The 23,583-nt window shown below is 39.4% G+C and overlaps 2 non-coding genes and 1 pseudogene across 2 annotated transcripts; all 3 read right to left on the bottom strand.

Moving 5' to 3' along the window:
* Positions 1-3,773: 3,773 nt before the first annotated feature.
* LOC117577433 (large subunit ribosomal RNA) lies at positions 3,774-6,563 on the bottom strand (annotated as a pseudogene).
* Positions 6,564-6,919: 356 nt separating this feature from the next.
* Positions 6,920-7,098, bottom strand: LOC117577434 (5.8S ribosomal RNA). The gene has a single exon (XR_004573180.1). It is a non-coding gene; the product is annotated as a 5.8S ribosomal RNA (ribosomal RNA).
* A 573-nt stretch (positions 7,099-7,671) lies between these two features.
* On the bottom strand, positions 7,672-9,668 carry LOC117577426 (small subunit ribosomal RNA). Its single transcript, XR_004573175.1, has one exon. It is a non-coding gene; the product is annotated as a small subunit ribosomal RNA (ribosomal RNA).
* Positions 9,669-23,583: the final 13,915 nt, after the last annotated feature.

Here is a 23,583-nt window from a genome sequence, read left to right as displayed (position 1 = left end):
ATCATGAGGTTCCAAATGAATGGACCACTGATGGAGCCCTGTGGGCAACCTCTGGTCACCAGCACAGATGCTCCTCGTATCTGCTGACGATGCACGCACTCCTGCCAGAGAAGAAGCTTCGCCACAAGCTGGCTTCTCGGCAGCCTGAGTCGATCAGCCGGCGTAGCACAGCATCCCACTCCACGTGGTCAAATGCTCCTTTGAAATCCACGAAGATTCCGAGTACATATCTTGCCGGGCTGGCGTCGACAGTACTCTTCAACGTGTCTCCAGGCATCCTCCACACAGCGTCCAGGTTGAAATCCAAATTGCCATCTGCAGCCCCTCCGGGAGCATGTCCTTCATTCGGCTGACCATGATACCCTCGAGCACCTTACCAAAGACTGGTAGCAGACATATACCACGATAAGAGCCAGGATCGCTCCTGTCCTTATCGGGGCCCCTTGAGAAGTGGCACAACGCGCGGGCGTTTCCACTCAGAAGGGAAATGTCCTTCGGCTAAACAGCGGGAATACAACGCTGTAAGATGCTGCGGAATAGCACGCCAAACCTCTTTACAGATCACTCCAGTGATGCCGTCCATGCCAGGCGAGCGTCTGCTCCGTAGCCTGGCGACACAAGCACTCACTTCGTACTCGTCGAGTGTGGGCGGAAGCACATCTGGGATGGCAATCGGTGCATTCGACTCCGCAACGGGGAAAAAGTTACGGAGGAGCACTTTCGCACAGTCGTGCCATGTTACGACTGGCTCGCCATTTACCCGTAGGCAGCCCAGCTCGGAATTCCGTTTGTGACGTCGGCAAATCCTGTAGACATGCCCCAGGGGTCATCCCGATTTATCTCCAACGAAGCGACGCCAGTTGTCCTCCTTTGCCGACAGAATAAGCTTCTTGTACTGACCCACGGAGATCCGCAGGTCGGTAGCAAGTCGCCCTGCTTCATCGCTGCCACGACGACGAGCATTCTGTAGCCGCCGCCTCAGTCTCCTGACCTCTCGGCGCTTCGTACTGAGGTTGGCATTCCACCAGACCACTTTCCGAACGGCTCTCGGCTGCCTGCGTCCAAATACATGGTCGCATACACTGTGCACCAGTGCACGCGTTGCAGACACCCTGGTCATCAATGGACATCTCCGTGTAGTCCTGCGGGAATTCCTCAAGCTTGCATACAAGCTCACCACGGAACGACTGCCAACGTGCATTGGAGAAGTTCCAGGACGGAACAGGAGCATCGCTCTCAACTGTGTCTCTGGGGTCTCGCGTCACCTCAACACAAATCGTGTTGTGGTCACTGAGGTCCCACTCGTCCACTCTCCAGTCATATGCGGCCCACATAAGCGCTGCTTCGTTGGCAATCGTGACGTCGATATCACTCTGTCCGCGGTGATTATCGAACGTATACAAACTACTGACCTCATTTAGCACGCCGGCTCGGGATTCTAGAATCCATTCGGTCAGCAGCTCACCCCTTCGGCGGTTCAAGTCGCCACGAGCACGCTCGAGCGATTTGCTGAACCACAAGGGGGACACTGCATTCGCATCCAAGCCACAGATAACCGGATTGCTACCAGCCAGTAGTAGCACGGCATCTAGATACGCAAGGTACGGTTCCAAATCAGTGTTGTATTGGCAGTACACGGAGCTCAGGAAGATTGAGCCAAATCTTCCAGTGACACTCACGCATACGCCAAAGTCCGTGATGAGCGACTCAATAGGCATACAGATGGCATCCGGGTCGTCCAAAAAGATGGCAGCCTTCAAACGCCCGATCAGCAAACACACGCATCCCGGCTGGAATGCCCGTAATGCCGTGTCTTTTGTCGACGTATGGTTCCTGCACCAAAGCGAACATGTGGCGGGAGTCTCGCACCCGAGTTGCAAACTCAACGGTAGCGGCTCGACCTCGACCACAATTAGCTTGGATGAAGCTAAACATTTTAATGTCTAGCTTGCACCCTTTGCTAAGACCGCACCATATATTGGGCACGTCTCGACAGCATGTAATGCCCGGAGGGAAGCCCCTTGAAACGGCAGTTTCGGCAGTCCACCGGGCTAGCACATTTCAACGCTACATGGCCGGTCTGCCCGCATTGGCGGCATACTTCGTTTTTCAATCGGCATTGTGAAAACCTTGTGGTCGAATCCCACACAGCGATGACACGCGTATGTTCGGACGAGCGACCTACAGCGGAAGGAAAAACCACTTGATGTAGACCCGTCCGGTCTTATCAAGCACCGCTTGCGCCTTTTCGTCACATTCTAGTGTCAAAAGATTGATTCTGACACACGTCAGTGACCGACCACGGCTTCGACGCCATATGCACCATCTTCTTGAAGGCCGACGGCGAGAACTCCTCCTTGAAGTGGTTCTCATAGAGCTCGTCCATGAAGACTTCCGGTAGAAATCGCTGTGTCCACGTCGAACACGGTGACTTTCGACCTCACTCCACGGTTGCGCTCAACCTCCAGACCGACCTCGTTGAACTTCGCGTTGGCCACCACTTTTTTTGATTTCACTTCTTGACGGCGTACGAATGACGGCGCCACCGCGCTTCAATTCACGGATTTCGTGAACCCTAACGCCCAGAGCTGGAGCAACTTGGCTCATTACCTTATCGGCAATCTCCTTGCCGACACTGTCGGGTCCTTGCTCGTCACCACAGCCGACCACGTTTCCACGGGCTTCTTGGCTGCAGGAGCATTTCGAGGTGCGGCAATCGGGGCAACGCCGGAGACAGCTCTGGTGCCAGCACCACTCGTACTTGGGGCCGTAAAGGGCGCAGCAGCTGGTTGGCACAACGCAACCTTCGTCTCCAAAACGGCGTTTCGCACAACTAGCGCGGGTCACCAGCTCGCCAAGCCGGGCAGTTGCCTCCAAAACGGCGATGGCCGCTTCCGGCGCCATTCCAGCGCGCAGCACAGCGGACCTCACCGTCTGGTCTACACCCGCCAGCTGAGCCAATACGGCATCAGACCCTTCCTTCACCACACTGGCAGCAACAAAATTACCAGCAGGAGCTGGACAGGCAGGCCCGCTCATTCGGGCGATAGCCTCCACCGTAGCGGGTGCAGGGGCGGCAGTAGCAGCAGCAACTCCATCGGCGACTCCAGCGGCGGTTCCAGCAGCGGTTCCAGCGGCGGCTCCAGCGGCGGATCCAGTGGCGACATCGTTGACGGCTGCTCCATCGGCGTTGGCTCCAATGAAGGAGACAGCCAGCCGCTTGGCAGAGGAGGCATCGTCGCTCGCAACCAAGATGGGCGACGATACAGCCCTATTCCGCGCCCGTCTGCTCCTTTTCTCTTTTCACTTTTGGGCGATCCTCTGAAATGGACATTTCAGACTCGCTACACACACTCGACATTCCGCGCATTTTATTGTTCATCACACAACAACCGCAGAAGAAATACTGCAAGCAGTAAAACCCAAGCAGTGCAACCAGTACACTTGTGGCAAGCAGTGTACTCAGTGTAAGGTCCAATTAACAAGCTTTTGTCCGTGACAAAAACTGTGAGCTTTTCTCAACTTTCTTATTTTCTTCTTCTTCTTTTATTGCTATTCACTGAAAGAACTAGACTAGAACTAGAACTAGAACTAGAACTAGAACTTTTCACGCACGTGGTATTAATTTTCCACAAAAGAAATTAAATTTCTCGGAAAATCTAAGTGTCACTGTCACTATTTTCTATCCAAATTATTGCGTTTAGGTTCCCGCACGGGACACACTAAATTCCGTCTTTGTCGGCACTGTTTTTATCGTGTTACGCGATTTTCGTACAGGAGCGCAGGAGCGCACGGGACGCACGTCTGCTCACTTCGGAAGTTCGTTCGTAACGCAAAGGAAGTAAACGAGTAGATAGGGACAGTAGGAATCTCGTTAATCCATTCATGCGCGTCACTAATTAGATGACGAGGCATTTGGCTACCTTTAAGAGAGTCATAGTTACTCCCGCCGTCGACCCGCGCTTACTTGAATTTCTTCACTTTGACATTCAGAGCACTGGGCAGAAATCACATTGTGTCAACACCCGCTAGGGCCATCACAATGCTTTGTTTTAATTAGACAGTCGGATTCCCCAAGTCCGTGCCAGTTCTGAATTGATTGTTAATTGATAATCGTTATAATTTAAAAGAACTAGCTGGTTGCCCAACTAGTATTCTTAAAAATTTTAGCAAGAAAGTTCCACAATTGGCTACGTAACTAAACTATCCGGGGAACAAGAAACTACCATAAATGATAGAAACTCTATTTACCCAGAACGAGCACATAAACCATGTTATTGTTTCCCAATCAAGCCCGACTATCTCAATCTTCAGAGCCAATCCTTATCCCGAAGTTACGGATCTAATTTGCCGACTTCCCTTACCTACATTATTCTATCGACTAGAGACTCTTCACCTTGGAGACCAGCTGCGGATATTGGTACGGCCTGTTGAGAAGTTTGCGTGTCCCCACCATAAATTTTCAAGGTCCGAGGAGAAAATATCGACACAACAGTATATGTCATGCTCTTCTAGCCCATCTACCATATCTCTCTGCGAAAGACTTCCATGGTAGTACGGCTATAAAACAGAAAAGAAAACTCTTCCGATATCTCTCGACGGCTTCTTTATGGTCGTTCCTGTTGCCAGGATGAGCACGAGGCCCATATTTAATAACAAACGGATACTCAACAGGTTACGGAATTGGAACCGTATTCCCTTTCGTTCAAAATTATTCAAGTTTTTTAATTATGACAAAATATAAATTTTAGTTACTTTTTTTTTACTTGAAAATTTTCGGCTTTCGCCTTGAACTTAGGACCGACTAACTCGTGATCAACCACTGTTCACACGAAAACCCTTCTCCACTTCAGTCCTCCAAGGTCTCATTCGATTATTTGCTACTACCACCAAGATCTGTACCAATGACGGCTCCATGCAGGCTTACGCCAAACACTTCTAAGCACACCATTGTACCTTCCTACTCACTAAAGTTTCAAAAATTTATATTACAAGTAATATAAATCATCTACTTTAGCGGTAATGTATAGGTATACAACTTAAGCGCCATCCATTTTAAGGGCTAGTTGCTTCGGCAGGTGAGTTGTTACACACTCCTTAGCGGATTTCGACTTCCATGATCACCGTCCTGCTGTTTTAAGCAACCAACGCCTTTCATGGTTTCTGAATGAGTTGTTAATTTGGGCACCGTAACATTACGTTTGGTTCATCCCACAGCGCCAGTTCTGCTTACCAAAAAGTGGCCCACTGGGCACATTATATCATAACCTTAAACTTCATATCAAGAAAGTTAAGGTTCTTACCCATTTAAAGTTTGAGAATAGGTTAAGATCGTTTCGACCCTAAGGCCTCTAATCATTCGCTTTACCAGATAAGATTATTTTATACAACAGTTAAATGCACCAGCTATCCTGAGGGAAACTTCGGAAGGAACCAGCTACTAGATGGTTCGATTGGTCTTTCGCCCCTATACTCAATTCTGACAATCGATTTGCACGTCAGAACTGTTTCGGTCTTCCATCAGGGTTTCCCCTGACTTCAACCTGATCAAGTATAGTTCACCATCTTTCGGGTCACAGCATATATGCTCAAGGTACGTTCCAGTTAGAGGCATAAATAATATAAATATTATTATACATAACTATATAGAACGCCCCGGGATTGCGTTAATCAACTATAAATAGTTAAAAAACTAATCCCAATAATAGTCAAGTTAATTACGCTATTAGGTTTATATCCCAATAACTTGCACATATGTTAGACTCCTTGGTCCGTGTTTCAAGACGGGTCCCGAAGGTATCCTGAATCTTTCGCATTGTTAATCATACAAGTGCTTATAATAAACATAAAAATCAATGATAATCATGCCATTATATAATTCCGAAAAATTAACGCACTGTACTCATATAATCTATCAGCACTTTATCAAATTTTTGAAATTTATTTTATGTTAAAATGCAAGCACTCTAATTTAAATAAACTCTTATCAAATTGTTTGATAAATTCCATACATGCTAATAGATTACAATGTCCTTATATGGAAAAAATGCACACTATCGTTATAATATTGATTAAATATTACAATTCTAATGATGAATTTTCCATAACGGATATTCAGGTTCATCGGGCTTAACCTCTAAGCAGTTTCACGTACTATTTAACTCTCTATTCAGAGTTCTTTTCAACTTTCCCTCACGGTACTTGTTTACTATCGGTCTCATGGTTATATTTAGTTTTAGATGGAGTTTACCACCCACTTAGTGCTGCACTATCAAGCAACACGACTCTTTGGAAACATCATCTAATAATCATTAACGTTATACGGGCCTGGCACCCTCTATGGGTAAATGGCCTCATTTAAGAAGGACTTAAATCGTTAATTTCTCATACTAGAATATTGACGTTCCATACACTGCATCTCACATTTGCCATATAGACAAAGTGACTTAGTGCTGAACTGATTTCTTTTCGCTCGCCGCTACTAAGAAAATCCTTGTTAGTTTCTTTTCCTCCCTAATTAATATGCTTAAATTCAGGGGGTAGTCCCATATGAGTTGAGGTTGTTTAATTACACTTATAGACAATTCTCTGCCTATTTTGAAATATACTATTTTTTTTCTTGAAGGTCCATAATATTCACAAAATTATTCTTTATACCATATTCGTTAATAAGAGGCAATTCTAGTTTATAAAATAATATATTTTATGCTAGACATTCCTCAATATTATTTGAAATGAATAAAGAACATATAATTCTTCAAATTTCTCATGCAACAGAGTTTTAGTATTTTCATTTATTAATTCATATTATGAATATCTTAAGCGAGAACTTTTTTAGATTCACACTTATATTATCCAATAATATACAATGTGCTTAAAATTCCGAAAAATTTTAAACAACTTATTTAGCATAGTCTTACAACCCTCAACCATATGTAGTCCAAGCAGCACTAAAAAATTAATTAAAGTACATAACAGCATGGACTGCGATATGCGTTCAAAATGTCGATGTTCATGTGTCCTGCAGTTCACACGATGACGCACAGTTTGCTGCGTTCTTCATCGACCCATGAGCCGAGTGATCCACCGCTTAGAGTGATACAATTTTTTTTTTATTTCATTACGTCAAGAATATTTTTATTGAAAGAAATTAAAAATACACCATTTTACTGGCATATATCAATTCCTTCAATAAAATTTTTTTTTTTTATACCTAAATAAATGTTGCGAAATGTCTTAGTTTTACATAATCGATAATAATAAGATATATGACAAGTATATTTTAGCTAAATTTATTTATTATGATCAACATATGTAAAGCGTTAACCTGCAAACAGGTACAACATTGTTTTTCTTTAGGTGTTGCGAACCAATGTATGCGCACTGGAATATGCACAATACATTTTGCAACGCATGTATATTATGGTACATATACACGCAGTTTTTTATTTTATCCAAAACACATAAAACACTCTTAATACAGTATATAATAATAATAATACATGACAAACGGTTTTTAGCTAATTTAAATTATTATATGTTGCATAATTGTATCTCATATGATTGAATAAAATATTTATATTTATTAGTTACATAATTTATTAAATATTGCAATTCCCTAAAAAGAGAAAAACAAATTTAATTTATTAACGGTTAGATGCATTAAAACAATAATGATCCTTCCGCAGGTTCACCTACGGAAACCTTGTTACGACTTTTACTTCCTCTAAATAATCAAGTTCGGTCAACTTTTGCGAAACAACCGCAACACACAAGGCGTCACAGTGATCACGTCCGGAGACCTCACTAAATAATTCAATCGGTAGTAGCGACGGGCGGTGTGCACAAAGGGCAGGGACGTATCAATGCGAGTTAATGACTCACACTTACTGGGAATTCCAAGTTCATGTGAACAGTTTCAGTTCACAATCCCAAGCATGAAAGTGGTTCAGCGGTTTACCCGGACCTCTCGGTCTAGGAAATACACGTTGATACTTTCATTGTAGCGCGCGTGCAGCCCAGGACATCTAAGGGCATCACAGACCTGTTATTGCTCAATCTCATTATTGCTAGACGCAATTTGTCCATTTAAGAAGCTAGTGTCCTTATAATGGGACAAACCAACAGGTACGGCTCCACTTATATAAACACATTCAAACACAATAAACATTTTACTGCCACCATGAATGAAGGCTATATAAGCTTCAACACCATAATCCTGAAGATATCTATTTAATATATTTGAGTCTCGTTCGTTATCGGAATTAACCAGACAAATCACTCCACGAACTAAGAACGGCCATGCACCACCACCCATAGATTCGAGAAAGAGCTATCAATCTGTCTTACACACTTATGTTCGGACCTGGTAAGTTTTCCCGTGTTGAGTCAAATTAAGCCGCAGGCTCCACTCCTGGTGGTGCCCTTCCGTCAATTCCTTTAAGTTTCAGCTTTGCAACCATACTTCCCCCGGAGCCCAAAAGCTTTGGTTTCCCGGGAAGCGACTGAGAGAGCCATAAAAGTAGCTACACCCAATTGCTAGCTGGCATCGTTTATGGTTAGAACTAGGGCGGTATCTGATCGCCTTCGAACCTCTAACTTTCGTTCTTGATTAATGAAAACATCTTTGGCAAATGCTTTCGCTTAAGTTAGTCTTACGACGGTCCAAGAATTTCACCTCTCGCGTCGTAATACTAATGCCCCCAAACTGCTTCTATTAATCATTACCTCTTGATCTGAAAACCAATGAAAGCAGAACAGAGGTCTTATTTCATTATCCCATGCACAGAATATTCAGGCATTTGAAGCCTGCTTTAAGCACTCTAATTTGTTCAAAGTAATTGTACCGGCCCACAATAACACTCGATGAAGAGCACTAATGCAGGTTTTTAAATAGGAGGAACATATAAAAAAGTACAAGTACCTAATTATATATATAGAACTCCACCGGTAATACGCTTACATACATAAAGGTATAGTACTAACTACAATTGTAAAGTTGCACTACCCGTATGAAGCACAAGTTCAACTACGAACGTTTTAACCGCAACAACTTTAATATACGCTATTGGAGCTGGAATTACCGCGGCTGCTGGCACCAGACTTGCCCTCCAATAGGTCCTTGTTAAAGGATTTAAAGTGTACTCATTCCAATTACAGGGCCTCGGATATGAGTCCTGTATTGTTATTTTTCGTCACTACCTCCCCGAGCTGGGAGTGGGTAATTTACGCGCCTGCTGCCTTCCTTAGATGTGGTAGCCGTTTCTCAGGCTCCCTCTCCGGAATCGAACCCTGATTCCCCGTTACCCGTTGCAACCATGGTAGTCCTAGATACTACCATCAAAAGTTGATAGGGCAGACATTTGAAAGATCTGTCGTCGGTACGAGACCATACGATCTGCATGTTATCTAGAGTTCAAACCAGTGTAACGATCTTGCGATCGCTTGGTTTTAGCCTAATAAAAGCACACGTTCCAGAAGGTCCGTGTTTTAATTGCATGTATTAGCTCTAGAATTACCACAGTTATCCAAGTAACTGTTAACGATCTAAGGAACCATAACTGATATAATGAGCCTTTTGCGGTTTCACTATTAATTCGTGTGTACTTAGACATGCATGGCTTAATCTTTGAGACAAGCATATAACTACTGGCAGGATCAACCAGAATAATGTTCATTTCATTATGTAAATATATTTAAAATATAATTACATAAATCTTCAAATATGTAAAATACATGACAACTCACAAATATTTTTGAATAACAAACGATAATATTCAATAATTGTATATATATATATATGTTATACTTGACATGTACTATACGAATGTGGCCATAATTAGATAGCATTCACGTTCGCTAGTTATAATTCACAATTGTTTATATAAATATATATACTTATATATAAAATATATATGCATATAATCGTTCAAAAATATCATTTTATTTCAACTTACTAAATATATTATATCACACATGCATATTTATAATTTAAATTCAATTAATTGAATAAAAAATTATTTTATTTTGATGACAAATTGATAATTTTATCTAATTCTGCATTTACGTGTAGACAATATTATATTAGTAAAAACCTCCGTCCACAATAGTGTCCTAGAGGATTTTTCAATTATTCACAAAATATTAATTCTTTAGCTACGAAACACCGTCTTCTTTTGAAAAAAGACATTTAATACATTATATGCTTATATAATAGTAATAATTATATAACCATATAATAGTATCAATTTTTATATCGGATGAGACTAATAATTAATTAATAATAACATAATTATTACTTAATATGCAAACTGAAATATATGCATCCAATACATATATACGTGATGAGCACACACTGCCACCATGTATAGGTTTTGTGACACGTTTCTACAATGCTCTTATTTTATTTAGTATTACCATCTAACGTATCTTTTTGTTGCACTAATTTAATAATACAACAGTAAAACTTCATTATTTTTTAACTTTTTTAATCATATTGCCTTCTAATGATTATTTTCATATATTATTTATATATGACTTATGCCGGCAAGACTCACTCCATATACATAGTCATATATATTTCACTTGTGAAATTTTTCTCATATGACATGCCTGCTCGACATCACCACCCCTATATATAGGTTTTGTGACACGTTTTCTACAACCAGCTCATTTTACTAAGGTATACCACCTAATGTATCTTTATGTTGCACTAATTTAATAATGCAACAGTAAAACTTTATTTTTAACTTTTTTTAATCATATTGCCTTCTATATGATTATTTTCATATATTATATATATGACTTATGCCGGCAAGACTCACTCCATATACATAGTCATTTATATTTCACTTGTGAAATTTTTCTCATATGACATGCCTGCTCGACATCACCACCCCTATATAGGTTTTGTGACACGTTTTCTACAACCAGCTCATTTTACTAAGGTCTCGGTATACCACCTAATGTATCTTTATGTTGCACTAATTTAATAATGCAACAGTAAAACTTCATTATTTTTAACTTTTTTAATCATATTGCCTTCTATATGATTATTTTTCATATATTATTTATATATGACTTATGCCCGGCATCTGACACTCCATATAAATAGTCATATATATTTCACTTGTGAAATCTTTCTCTTATATGACATGCCTGCCCGACCTCACCACCCCTATATAGGTTTTTGTGACACGTTTTCTACAATGCTCTCATTTTATTTAGTATCACCCAGTTCTAACGTATCTTTTTGTTGCACTAATTTAATAATACAACAGTGATACTTCATTATTCGATTTAAGAACTTTTTTAATCATATTGCCTTCTATATGATTATTTTCATATATTATTATATATGACTTATGCCGGCAAGACTCACTCCATATACATAGTCATATATATATTTCACTTGTGAAATTTTTCTCATATGACATGCCTGCTCGACATCACCACCCCTATATAGGTTTGTGACACGTTTTCTACAACCAGCTCATTTTACTAAGGTATACCACCTAATGTATCTTTATGTTGCACTAATTTAATAATGCAACAGTAAAACTTCATTATTTTTAACTTTTTTAATCATATTGCCTTCTATATGATTATTTTCATATATTATTTATATATGACTTATGCCGGCAAGACTCACTCCATATACATAGTCATATATATTTCACTTGTGAAATTTTTTCTCATATGACATGCCTGCTCGACATCACCACCCCTATATAGGTTTTGTGACACGTTTTCTACAACCAGCTCTTATTTTACTAAGGTATACCACCTAATGTAATCTTTATGTTGCACTAATTTAATAATGCAACAGTAAAACTTCATTATTTTTTAACTTTTTTTAATCATATTGCCTTCTATATGATTATTTTCATATATTATTTATATATGACTTATGCCGGCAAGACTCACTCCATATAACATAGTCATATATATTTCACTTGTGAAATTTTTCTCATATGACATGCCTGCTCGACATCACCACCCCTATATAGGTTTTGTGACACGTTTTCTACAACCAGCTCATTTTACTAAGGTATACCACCTAATGTATCTTTATGTTGCACTAATTTAATAATGCAACAGTAAAACTTCATTATTTTTAACTTTTTTTAAATCATATTGCCTTCTATATGATTTATTTTCATATATTATTTATATATGACTTATGCCGGCAAGACTCACTCCATATACATAGTCATATATATTTCACTTGTGAAATTTTCTCATATGACATGCCTGCTCGACATCACCACCCCTATATAGGTTTTTGTGACACGTTTTCTACAACCAGCTCATTATTACTATTTAGTATTACCACCTAATGTATCTTTATGTTGCACTAATTTAATAATGCAACAGTAAAACTTCATTATTTTTAACTTTTTTAATCATATTGCCTTCTATATGATTATTTTCATATATTATTTATATATGATGACTTATGCCGGCATGACTCACTCCATATAAATAGTCATATATATTTCACTTGTGAAATTTTTCTCATATGACATGCCTGCTCGACCTCACCACCCCTATATAGGTTTTGTGACACGTTTTCTACAATGCTCTTATTTTATTTAGTATTACCATCTAATGTATCTTTATGTTGCACTAATTTAATAATGCAACAGTAAAACTTCATTATTTTTAACTTTTTTAATCATATTGCCTTCTATATGATTATTTTCATATATTATTTATATATGACTTATGCCGGCAAGACTCACTCCATATACATAGTCATATATATTTCACTTGTGAAATTTTTCTCATATGACATGCCTGCTCGACATCACCACCCCTATATAGGTTTTGTGACACGTTTTCTACAACCAGCTCATTTTACTAAGGTATACCACCTAATGTATCTTTTTATGTTGCACTAATTTAATAATGCAACAGTAAAACTTCATTATTTTTAACTTTTTTAATCATATTGCCTTCTATATGATTATTTTCATATATTATTTATATATGACTTATGCCGGCATGACTCACTCCATATAAATAGTCATATATATTTCACTTGTGAAATTTTTCTCATATGACATGCCTGCCCGACCTCACCACCCCTATATAGGTTTTGTGACACGTTTTCTACAATGCTCTTATTTTTATTTAGTATTACCATCTAACGTATCTTTTTGTTGCACTAATTTAATAATACAACAGTAAAACTTCATTATTTTTAACTTTTTTAATCATATTGCCTTCTATATGATTATTTTCATATATTATTTATATATGACTTATGCCGGCAAGACTCACTCCATATACATAGTCATATATATTTCACTTGTGAAATTTTTCTCATATATGACATGCCTGCTCGACATCACCACCCCTATATAGGTTTTGTGACACGTTTTCTACAACCAGCTCATTTTACTAAGGTATACCACCTAATGTATCTTTATGTTGCACTAATTTAATAATGCAACAGTAAAACTTCATTATTTTTAACTTTTTTAATCATATTGCCTTCTATATGATTATTTTCATATATTATTTATATATATGACTTATGCCGGCATTACACTCCATATACATAGACATATATATTTCACTTGTGAAATTTTTCTCATATGACATGCCTGCCCGACCTCACCACCCCTATATAGGTTTTGTGACACGTTTTCTACAACCCGCTCATTTTACTAAGGTCTATCACCACCTAATGTATCTTTATGTGGCACTAATTTAATAATACAACAGCAAAACTTCATTATTTTTTAACTTTTCAATAATTTGTATATAAATACTAGTACAATCGTAAATTGTTTTCACATTGTTTAAAATTTTTGTCATAGTTGAAACTCATATCTCGGCATAGAACACTCCATATATATGGCTGCAGTTCAATAAAATTTCACCAAGTCCAAAAAATTTTTTTTCTCAAGTTAAATTCAAAATCTTATCTCATTTTATCAAAAAACTGTATAAATGATATATAAAAAGTTTTTTCTACAATTTTCATATGTTGAAATTTTTTGTCAAAGTTGAACTCATATCTCGGTAGAACCTCATATCATATGGCTGCAGTTCAATAAAAAATTCACCAAGTCCAAAAAATTCATTTTCTCAAGTTAAATTAAAAATCTTATCTCATTATATTAATAAACAGTATAAAATGCTATTTAAAAAGTTTTTTCTTCAATTTTTCATGTTGTTGAAATTTTTTGTCAAAGTTGAACTCATATCTCGGTAGAACCTCATATCATATGGCTGAAGTTCAATAAAAATAAAAAATTCACCAAGTCCAAAAAATTTTTTCTCAAGTTAAATTCAAAATCTTATCTCATTTTATTAAAAAACTGTATAAAATGATATATAAAAAGTTTTTTCTTCAATTTTCATATGTTGAAATTTTTTTGTCAAAGTTGAACTCATATCTCGGTAGAACCTCATATCATATGGCTGCAGTTCAATAAAAATTCACCAAGTCCAAAAAATTTTTTTTCTCAAGTTAAATTCAAAATCTTATCTCATTATATTTATAAACTGTATAAAATGCTATTTAAAAAGTTTTTTCTTCAATTTTCATATGTTGAAATTTTTTGTCAAAGTTGAACTCATATCTCGGTAGAACCTCATATCATATGGCTGAAGTTCAATTCAATAAAAAATTCACCAAGTCCAAAAAATTTTTTCTCAAGTTAAATTCAAAATCTTATCTCATTATATTAATAAAACTGTATAAAATGATATATAAAAGTTTTTTCTTCAATTTTCATATGTTGAAATTTTTTGTCAAAGTTGAACTCATATCTCGGTAGAACCTCATATCATATGGCTGCAGTTCAATAAAAAATTCACCAAGTCCAAAAAATTTTTTCTCAAGTTAAATTCAAAATCGTATCTCATTATATTAATAAACTGTATAAAATGATATTTAAAAAGTTTTTTCTTCAATTTTCATATGTTGAAATTTTTTTCAATGTTGAACTCATATCTCGGTAGAACCTCATATCATATATGGCTGAAGTTCAATAAAAAATTCACCAAGTCCAAAAAATCTTTTTCTCAAGTTAAATTCAAAATCTTATCTCATTATATTAAATAAACTGTTTAAAATGATAATTAAAAAAGTTTTTTTCTTCAATTTTCATATGTTGAAATTTTTTGTCAAAGTTGAACTCATCTCTCGGTAGAACCTCATATCATATGGCTGCAGTTCAATAAAAAATTCACCAAGTCAAAAAATCTTTTTTCTCAAGTTAAATTCAAAATCTTATCTCATTATATTAATAAACTGTATAAAATGATATTTAAAAAGTTTTTTCTTCAATTTTCATATGTTGAAATTTTTTGTCATAGTTGAACTCATCTCTCGGTAGAACCTCATATCATATGGCTGCAATTCAATAAAAAATTCACCAAGTCCAAAAAATTTTTTTCTCAAGTTAAATTCAAAATTGTATCTCATTTTATTAATAAACTGTATAAAATGATATTTAAAAAGTTTTTTCTTCAATTTTCATATGTTGAAATTTTTTGTCAAAGTTGAACTCATCTCTCGGTAGAACCTCATATCATATGGCTGCAGTTCAATAAAAAATTCACCAAGTCCAAAAAATCTTTTTTCTCAAGTTAAATTCAAAATCTTATCTCATTATATTAATAAACAGTATAAAATGCTATTTAAAAAGTTTTTTCTTCAATTTTCATATGTTGAAATTTTTTGTCAAAGTTGAACTCATATCTCATGTCTTAATTTGTGCCACTATAATATGATGGCGTTCTTTTGCTACCAAACACATAATTGTGTATGAAATAAATGCATACTTAAAATACGCAAGTATTCTGTTCATATAGATACATACATAAATGTATATATATTTTTTTATATCATGCATATTTTTAATTTTCGCCACTAATATGATGGCGTCCTTCTGGCTACCAAATTCATGTAATTGCGTACCAAATAAATGTATATTTAAAATACACAAGTATTTTGTACACATAGATATACCATGCATATTTTTAATTTTCGCCACTAATATGATGGCGTCCTTCTGGCTACCAAATAAATATATATAACTAACGCTTACTAAATAAATGCATATTTAAAATATACAAGTATTTTGTACACATAGATATACTATGCATATTCTTAATTTTCGCCACTAAATATAATGGCGTTCCTTTTGCTACCAAATAAATATATATAACCAACGCATAATAAATAAATGCATATATAAAATACGCAAGTATTTTGTACACATAGATATACTATGCATATTCTTGATTTTCGCCACTAATATAATGGCGTTCCTTTTGCTACCAAATAAATATATATAACCAACGCATAATAAATAAATGCATATATAAAAATATGCAAGTATTTTGTATACATAGATATACTATGCATATTCTTAATTTTCGCCACTAATATAATGGCGTTCCTTTTGCTACCAAATAAATATATACAACTAACGCATACTAAATAAATGCATATTTAAAATACGCAAGTATTTTGTACACATATTATACCTTTGCATATTCTTAATTTTCGCCACTAATATGATGACGTTCCTTTTGCTACCAAATAAATATATATAACCATATAAATAAATGCATATATAAAATACGCAAGTATTTTGTACACATAGATATACTATGCATATTCTTAATTTTCGCCACTAATATAATGGCGTTCCTTTTGCTACCAAATAAATATATATAACCAACGCATACTAAATAAATGCATATTATAAAATAAAGTATTTTGCACATAGATATATATGCATATTCTTAATTTTCGCCACTAATATAATGGCGTTTGCTACCAAATAAATATATATAACTAACGCATACTAAATAAATGCATATTTAAAATACGCAAGTATTTTGTACACATATTATACTATGCATATTTTCGCCACTAATATAATGGCGTTCCTTTTGCTACCAAATAAATATATATAACCAACGCATAATAAATAAATGCATATATAAAATACGCAAGTATTTTGTACACATAGATATACTATGCATATTCTTAATTTTCGCCACTAATATAATGGCGTTCCTTTTGCTACCAAATAAATATATATAACCAACGCATAATAAATAAATGCATATATAAAATACGCAAGTATTTTGTACACATAGATATACTATGCATATTCTTAATTTTCGCCACTAATATAATGGCGTTCCTTTTGCTACCAAATAAATATATATATAACCAACGCATAATAAATAAATGCATATATAAAATACGCAAGTATTTTGTACACATAGATATACTATGCATATTCTTAATTTTCGCCACTAATATAATGGCGTTCCTTTTGCTACCAAATAAATATATATAACCAACGCATAATAAATAAATGCATATATAAAATATGCAAGTATTTTGTATACTTAGATATACTTACTATGCATATTATTAATTTTCGCCACTAATATAATGGCGTTCCTTTTGCTACCAAATAAATATAAATAACTAACGCATACTAAATAAATGCATATTTAAAATACGCAAGTATTTTGTACACATAGTTATACCTTTGCATATTCTTAATTTTCGCCACTAATATGATGACGTTCCTTTTGCTACCAAATAAATATATATAACCAACGCATTATAAATAAATGCATATATATAAATACGCAAGTATTTTGTACACATAGATATACTAGTATGCATATTCTTAATTTTCGCCACTAATATAATGGCGTTCCTTTTGCTACCAAATAAATATATATAACCAACGCATAATAAATAAATGCATATATAAAATATGCAAGTATTTTGTATACTTAGATATACTTACTATGCATATTATTAATTTTCGCCACTATATAATGGCGTTCCTTTTGCTACCAAATAAATATATATAACTAACGCATACTAAATAAATGCATATTATAAAATACACAAGTATATTTTGTACACATAGATATATTATTTATATATATATATATATAATATATTTATATATATTATATTATATTTTCTTAATATAAATTTTCCGCCACAATACACCAAGCATAATATGCGTAATTACATAAATAATTAATAATTATGCATACAATTTTGGCATTATATATATATATAATATATGAATAATATATATTTTATATATGCCTTAAACATATATATTTTATCGAATCGTCAAGCAAAGGATATTTCGTCAAGCTTCAGTGGATCGCAGTATGGCAGCTGCTCAACCACTTACAACACCTTGCCTGTTATAAAAGTCGTTTACAATTGATTCAAGGCTTTGTCATTGTATTAAATAATGTTTTAATATATAACTAGCGCGGCACCAGGTGATCGAAGATCCTCCCAATTTACTATGTTATATGTAACATTGGCATCACATCCATCGTCGTCTATTAAATGAATAATAAACTTTTAATGGTTTAGAAGCCATACAATGCAAATTGCCCCTTATTTATCATTGCAGTCCAGCACGGATACGACCTTAGAGGCGTTCAGGCATAATCCCAACGGACGTAGCGTCATACCACTGTTCGCTCGAACAAGTATTGTGCCATTGGTCCGTACCTGCGGTTCCTCTCGTACTACTACGCAGGAATGCTGTCGCAACAACGTTTTGTCATTAGTAGTAGGGTAAAACTAACCTGTCTCACGACGGTCTAAACCCAGCTCACGTTCCCTTGCATGGGTGAACAATCCAACGCTTGGTGAATTTTGCTTCACAATGATAGGAAGAGCCGACATCGAAGGATCAAAAAGCGACGTCGCTATGAACGCTTGGCCGCCACAAGCCAGTTATCCCTATGGTAACTTTTCTGACACCTCTTGTTAAAAACTCTTTAAACCAAAAGGATCGATAGGCCGAGCTTTTGCTGTCCCTGTGTGTACTGAACACCGAGATCAAGTCAGCATTTGCCCTTTTGCTCTATGTGTGGTTTCTGTCCGCACTGAGCTGGCCTTGGGACACCTCCGTTATTATTTGAGAGATGTACCGCCCCAGTCAAACTCCCTACCTGGCAATGTCCTTGAATTGGATCATACCTGAGTAATTGGAGTTATACCAAATTTTTAATTTAAGAACACATAAATGCACTCTCTCATTAATGAATTTGTTTGCGATTATATAACAAACTCGTGATACTTTGATCAAGAAGCTTGCATCAAAACCCAATACCATAAGATATAATAAATATATCCGTATAATGGCTAGGAAATGATACACGTTCCATTTAATCAAGTAAGTAAGGAAACAATAAGAGTAGTGGTATTTCATTGTCGATACTAAACCGAAATTTAATATCTCCCACTTATTCTACACCTCTTATGTCTCCTTACACTGCCAGATTAGAGTCAAGCTCAAAGGGTCTTCTTTCCCGCTAATTATTCCAAGCCCGTTCCCTTGGCTGTGGTTTCGCTAGATAGTAGATAGGGACATATAAATTCCGGTGTTTTACGTGTGCACCTGTCACAAGTGACTTATCACACGGTGCCCGAGCACAGGGATCAATTTAAGCATGATCAGCGCCCCCTTGGAATTCACCGCAGGTACACATTTGAAGAGCAGTTGTTTGGACTGGACACTTCCTCCTGTGTGGGGAGCGAGGCCCACCTAAAACCTCTGCCGATCTGTGGTTCACGGCAACCGGTTGTATTACGCAACTCCACGTCGAGCACTCCGCTCTCTCCGCATTTGGATATAAACCACAGCCACCACGATGCTCCCGAAGGGCCACAACCCCAGTGCCAGGACGGACAAAAGTCCGCGGGCACCTGGCTCCCGTGGTACCAGAAGACCTCCGGTCAGGTTTCGTACCACAAGGGGTACTACCAATTTAACTCCAAACAGTCAGCGTTGGTGACGCACCTCAAGAATCGCTTCGTACGATAAGTGGAGGTCCACTGTGGTGAAATTCAAAGACCCGTCATCCACACGGGTGAGTCAGTTTTAGCTATAAGCTCGGGACTGACGGCCCAGCTTATCCCGTTTAGTCGTCTCGTACGACAAGCAGAGGATAACTGTGGTGGAATTCTAAGACCCGCCAACCACACGGGTGAGTCAGTTTTAGCCATAAGCTCGGGACTGACGGCCCAAAAGAAAAATTATCCTTTTAGTCGCCTCATACGACAAGCAGGGATAAGCTGTGGAGGAATTCTAAGACCCGCCAACCACACGGGTGAGGCAGTTTTAGCCTTTCAGCTCGGGACTGCCGGCCCATTCGTCGCCTCCTGGTACAACAATTGCCGACGCCTTGCGAACACGCATCGGCAAATGTTTGCAATAGCTGCATCCTCTCCTGTGTCGCCACCGCTCCAGAAACCCTCCAGACGCCATGCAGGTATTCGATCCCAAGTCCATCGAGGTGACGCAAATCTGCATATATGGGGCATACACACAGAACGTGCAGCGCACGTGCAGGCGTTCCGCTTAGACGTCTCTCATGCAGAAATGCATTCAGCGATCCATGGCCTGTCAGCAGGAATCCAGCACGTAGGCTGAAACCGAAGTCTCGCCTGCTGAAGACGAACCCAGCATCCGGGATAAAAAGATGAGTCACCCGGCCGGGTTCATCACCATTATCCCATCTGCTTTGCCACTCCTGCAGCACACGGTCGTCCAGCATCGCCATCTTCTGCTTGTGATCAAGACCCGACAGATCTTGACCAAACAGCCAGTCGCTCTCCTCCAGCGGGTGATCGCGCTTGAGTTTGAAACTGATTGCCAATTTCTTGGCAGCCAGATCAAACGGGGGAACACCAGCAAGAACTTGCAGTGCCACAGTGGACACTGTACGGCACACCGGTAGGAATCCAAGAAGGATGCGCCTTTGGCAGGACAAGAGGTGCCTCCTGGCCCCTACTAGTCTCATCGCCGTGGCATACCACACTGAGGCACCAAATAGCGCACAAGGCACCATGAGTCCAGTGTAAATGGTCCGCTTGGCACGGGGACTGATCACCCAGTCAACCGTAGTACGCGTGCCAAAACACCAACGATTCCGCTCAGCCGATCACGTAAAGACGCGATATGCGGGTTGAAATTCAACCGCTCGCCGACCGTGATGCCCAGATACCGGTATTTGTCAACGTAGGGCAAGCTTGCTCCTGCAAACCGTACCCAGGCCGCCTATTAGCCGATAATTGGCCTTTCAGCATGACAGCCGTCTTACTGGTGGAGACGGACACGCCTACCTCCGTTCCCCAAGCTCCATATATTCCGCTCCTTTCGACTCCAGATCGTTACGGGAGTTTCCCTCAACGAGAAGCAGCAAGTCGTCTGCATACTCGCTCAGTTTGCACAAAGGCTCCAAGCGCCGAAGAAGCACATCCATCATGAGGTTCCAATGAATGGACCACTGATGGAACCCTGTGGGCAACCTCTGGTCACCGGCACAGATGCTTCCTCGTATCTGCTGACGATGCACGCACTCTTGCCAGAGAAGAAGCTTCGCCATAAGCTGGCTTCTCGGCAGCCAAAGTCGATTAGTCGGCGGCGTAGCACAGCATCCCACTCCACGTGGTAAAATGCTCCTTTGAAATCCACGAAGATTCCGAGTACATATCTTGCCGGGCTGGCGTCGACAGTACTCTTCACGTGTCTCCAGGCATCCTCCACACAGCGTCCAGGTTGAAATCCAGATTGCCATCTGCAGCCCTCTGGGAGCATATCCTTCATTCGGCTGACCATGATACCCTCGAGCACCTTACCAAAGACTGGTAGCAGACATATACCACGTTAAGAGCCAGGATCGCTCCTGTCCTTATCGGGCCCCTTGAGAAGTGGCACAACGCGCGGGCGTTTCCACTCAGAAGGGAAATGTCCTTCGGCTAAACAGCGGGAATACAACGCTGTAAGATGCTGAGGAATAGCACGCCAAACCTCCTTTACAGATCACTCCAGTGATGCCGTCCATGCCAGGCGAGCGTCTGCTCCGAAGTCTGGCGACACAAGCACTCACTTCGTACTCGTCGAGTGTGGGCGGAAACACATCTGGGATGGCAATCGGTGCATTCGACTCCGCAACGGGGAAGAAGTTACGGAGGAGCACTCGCGCACAGTCGTGCCATGTTACGACTGGGTCGCCATTTACCCGTAGGCAGCCCAACTCGGAATTCCGTTTATGACGTCGGCAAATCCTGTAGACATGCCCCCAGGATCATCCCGATTATCTCCAACGAAGCGACGCCAGTTGTCCTCCTTTGCCGACAGAATAAGCTTCTTGTACTGACCCACGGAGATCCGCAGGTCAGTAGCAAGTCGCCCTGCTTCATCGCTGCCACAACGACGAGCATTCTGTAGCCGCCGCCTCAGTCTCCTGACCTCTCGGCGCTTCGTACTGAGGTTGGCATTCCACCAGACCACTTTCCGAACGGCTCTCGGCTGCCTGCGTCCAAATACATGGTCGCATACACTGTGCACCAGTGCACGCGTTGCAGACACCTGGTGAACAATGGACATCTCCGTATAGTCCTGCGGGAATTCGTCAAGCTTGCATACAAGCTCACCACGGAACGACTGCCAACGTGCATTGGAGAAGTTCCAGGACGGAACAGGAGCATCGCTCTCAACTGTGTCTCTGGGGTCTCGCGTCACCTCAACACAGATCGTGTTGTGGTCACTGAGGTCCCACTCGCCCACTCTCCAGTCATATGTGGCCCACATAAACGCTGCTTCGTTGGCAATCGTGACGTCGATATCACTCCATCCGCGGTGATTATCGAACGTATACAAACTACTGACCTCATTTAGCACGCCGGCTCGGGATTCTTGAATCCATTCGGTCAGCAGCTCACCCCTTTGGCGGTTCGAGTCGCCACGAGCACGCTCGAGCGATTTGCTGAACCACAAGGGGGACACTGCATTCGCATCCATGCCACAGATAACCGGATTGCTACCAGCCAGTAGTAGCACGGAATCTAGATACGCAAGATACGGTTCCAATTCAGTGTTGTATTGGCAGTACACGAAGCTCAGGAAGCTTGAGCCAAATCTTCCAGTGACACTCACGCATACGCCAAAGTCCGTGATGAGCGACTCAATAGGCATACAGATGGCATCCGGGTCGTCCAAAAAGATGGCAGCTTTCAAACGCCGATCAGCAAACACACGCATCCCGGCTGGAATGCCCGTAATGCCCGTGCTTTCTGTCGACGTATGGTTCCTGCACCAAAAGCGAACATGTGGCGGGAGTCTCGCACCCGAGTTGCAAACTCAATGGTAGCGGCTCGACCTCGACCACAATTAGCTTGGATGAAGCTAAACATTTTAATGTCTAGCTTGCACCCTCGCTAAGACCGCACCGTATATTGGGCAAGTCTCCGACAGCATGTAATGCCCGGAGGGAAGCCCCTTGAAACGGCAGTTTCGGCAGTCCACCGGGCTGGCACATTTCGACGCTACATGGCCGGTCTGGCCGCATTGGCGGCATACTTCGTTCTTCAGTCGGCATTGTGAAACCTTGTGGTCGAATCCCACACAGCGATGACACGCGTATGTTCGGACGAGCGACCTACAGCGGTAGGAAAACCACTTGATGTAGACCCGCCCGTTCATATCAAGCACCGCTTGCGCCTTTTCGTCACATTCGAGTGTCAGATTGACTCTGACACCGTCA

The sequence above is a fragment of the Drosophila albomicans genome, unplaced genomic scaffold, assembly GCF_009650485.2.
Source record: "Drosophila albomicans strain 15112-1751.03 unplaced genomic scaffold, ASM965048v2 utg000063l_pilon, whole genome shotgun sequence".
In the NCBI taxonomy this organism is placed as follows: Eukaryota; Metazoa; Arthropoda; class Insecta; order Diptera; family Drosophilidae; genus Drosophila; species Drosophila albomicans.
The sequence above is the reverse complement of the archived record's forward strand: the minus strand, read 5'-3'. Positions and strand labels throughout refer to the sequence as shown.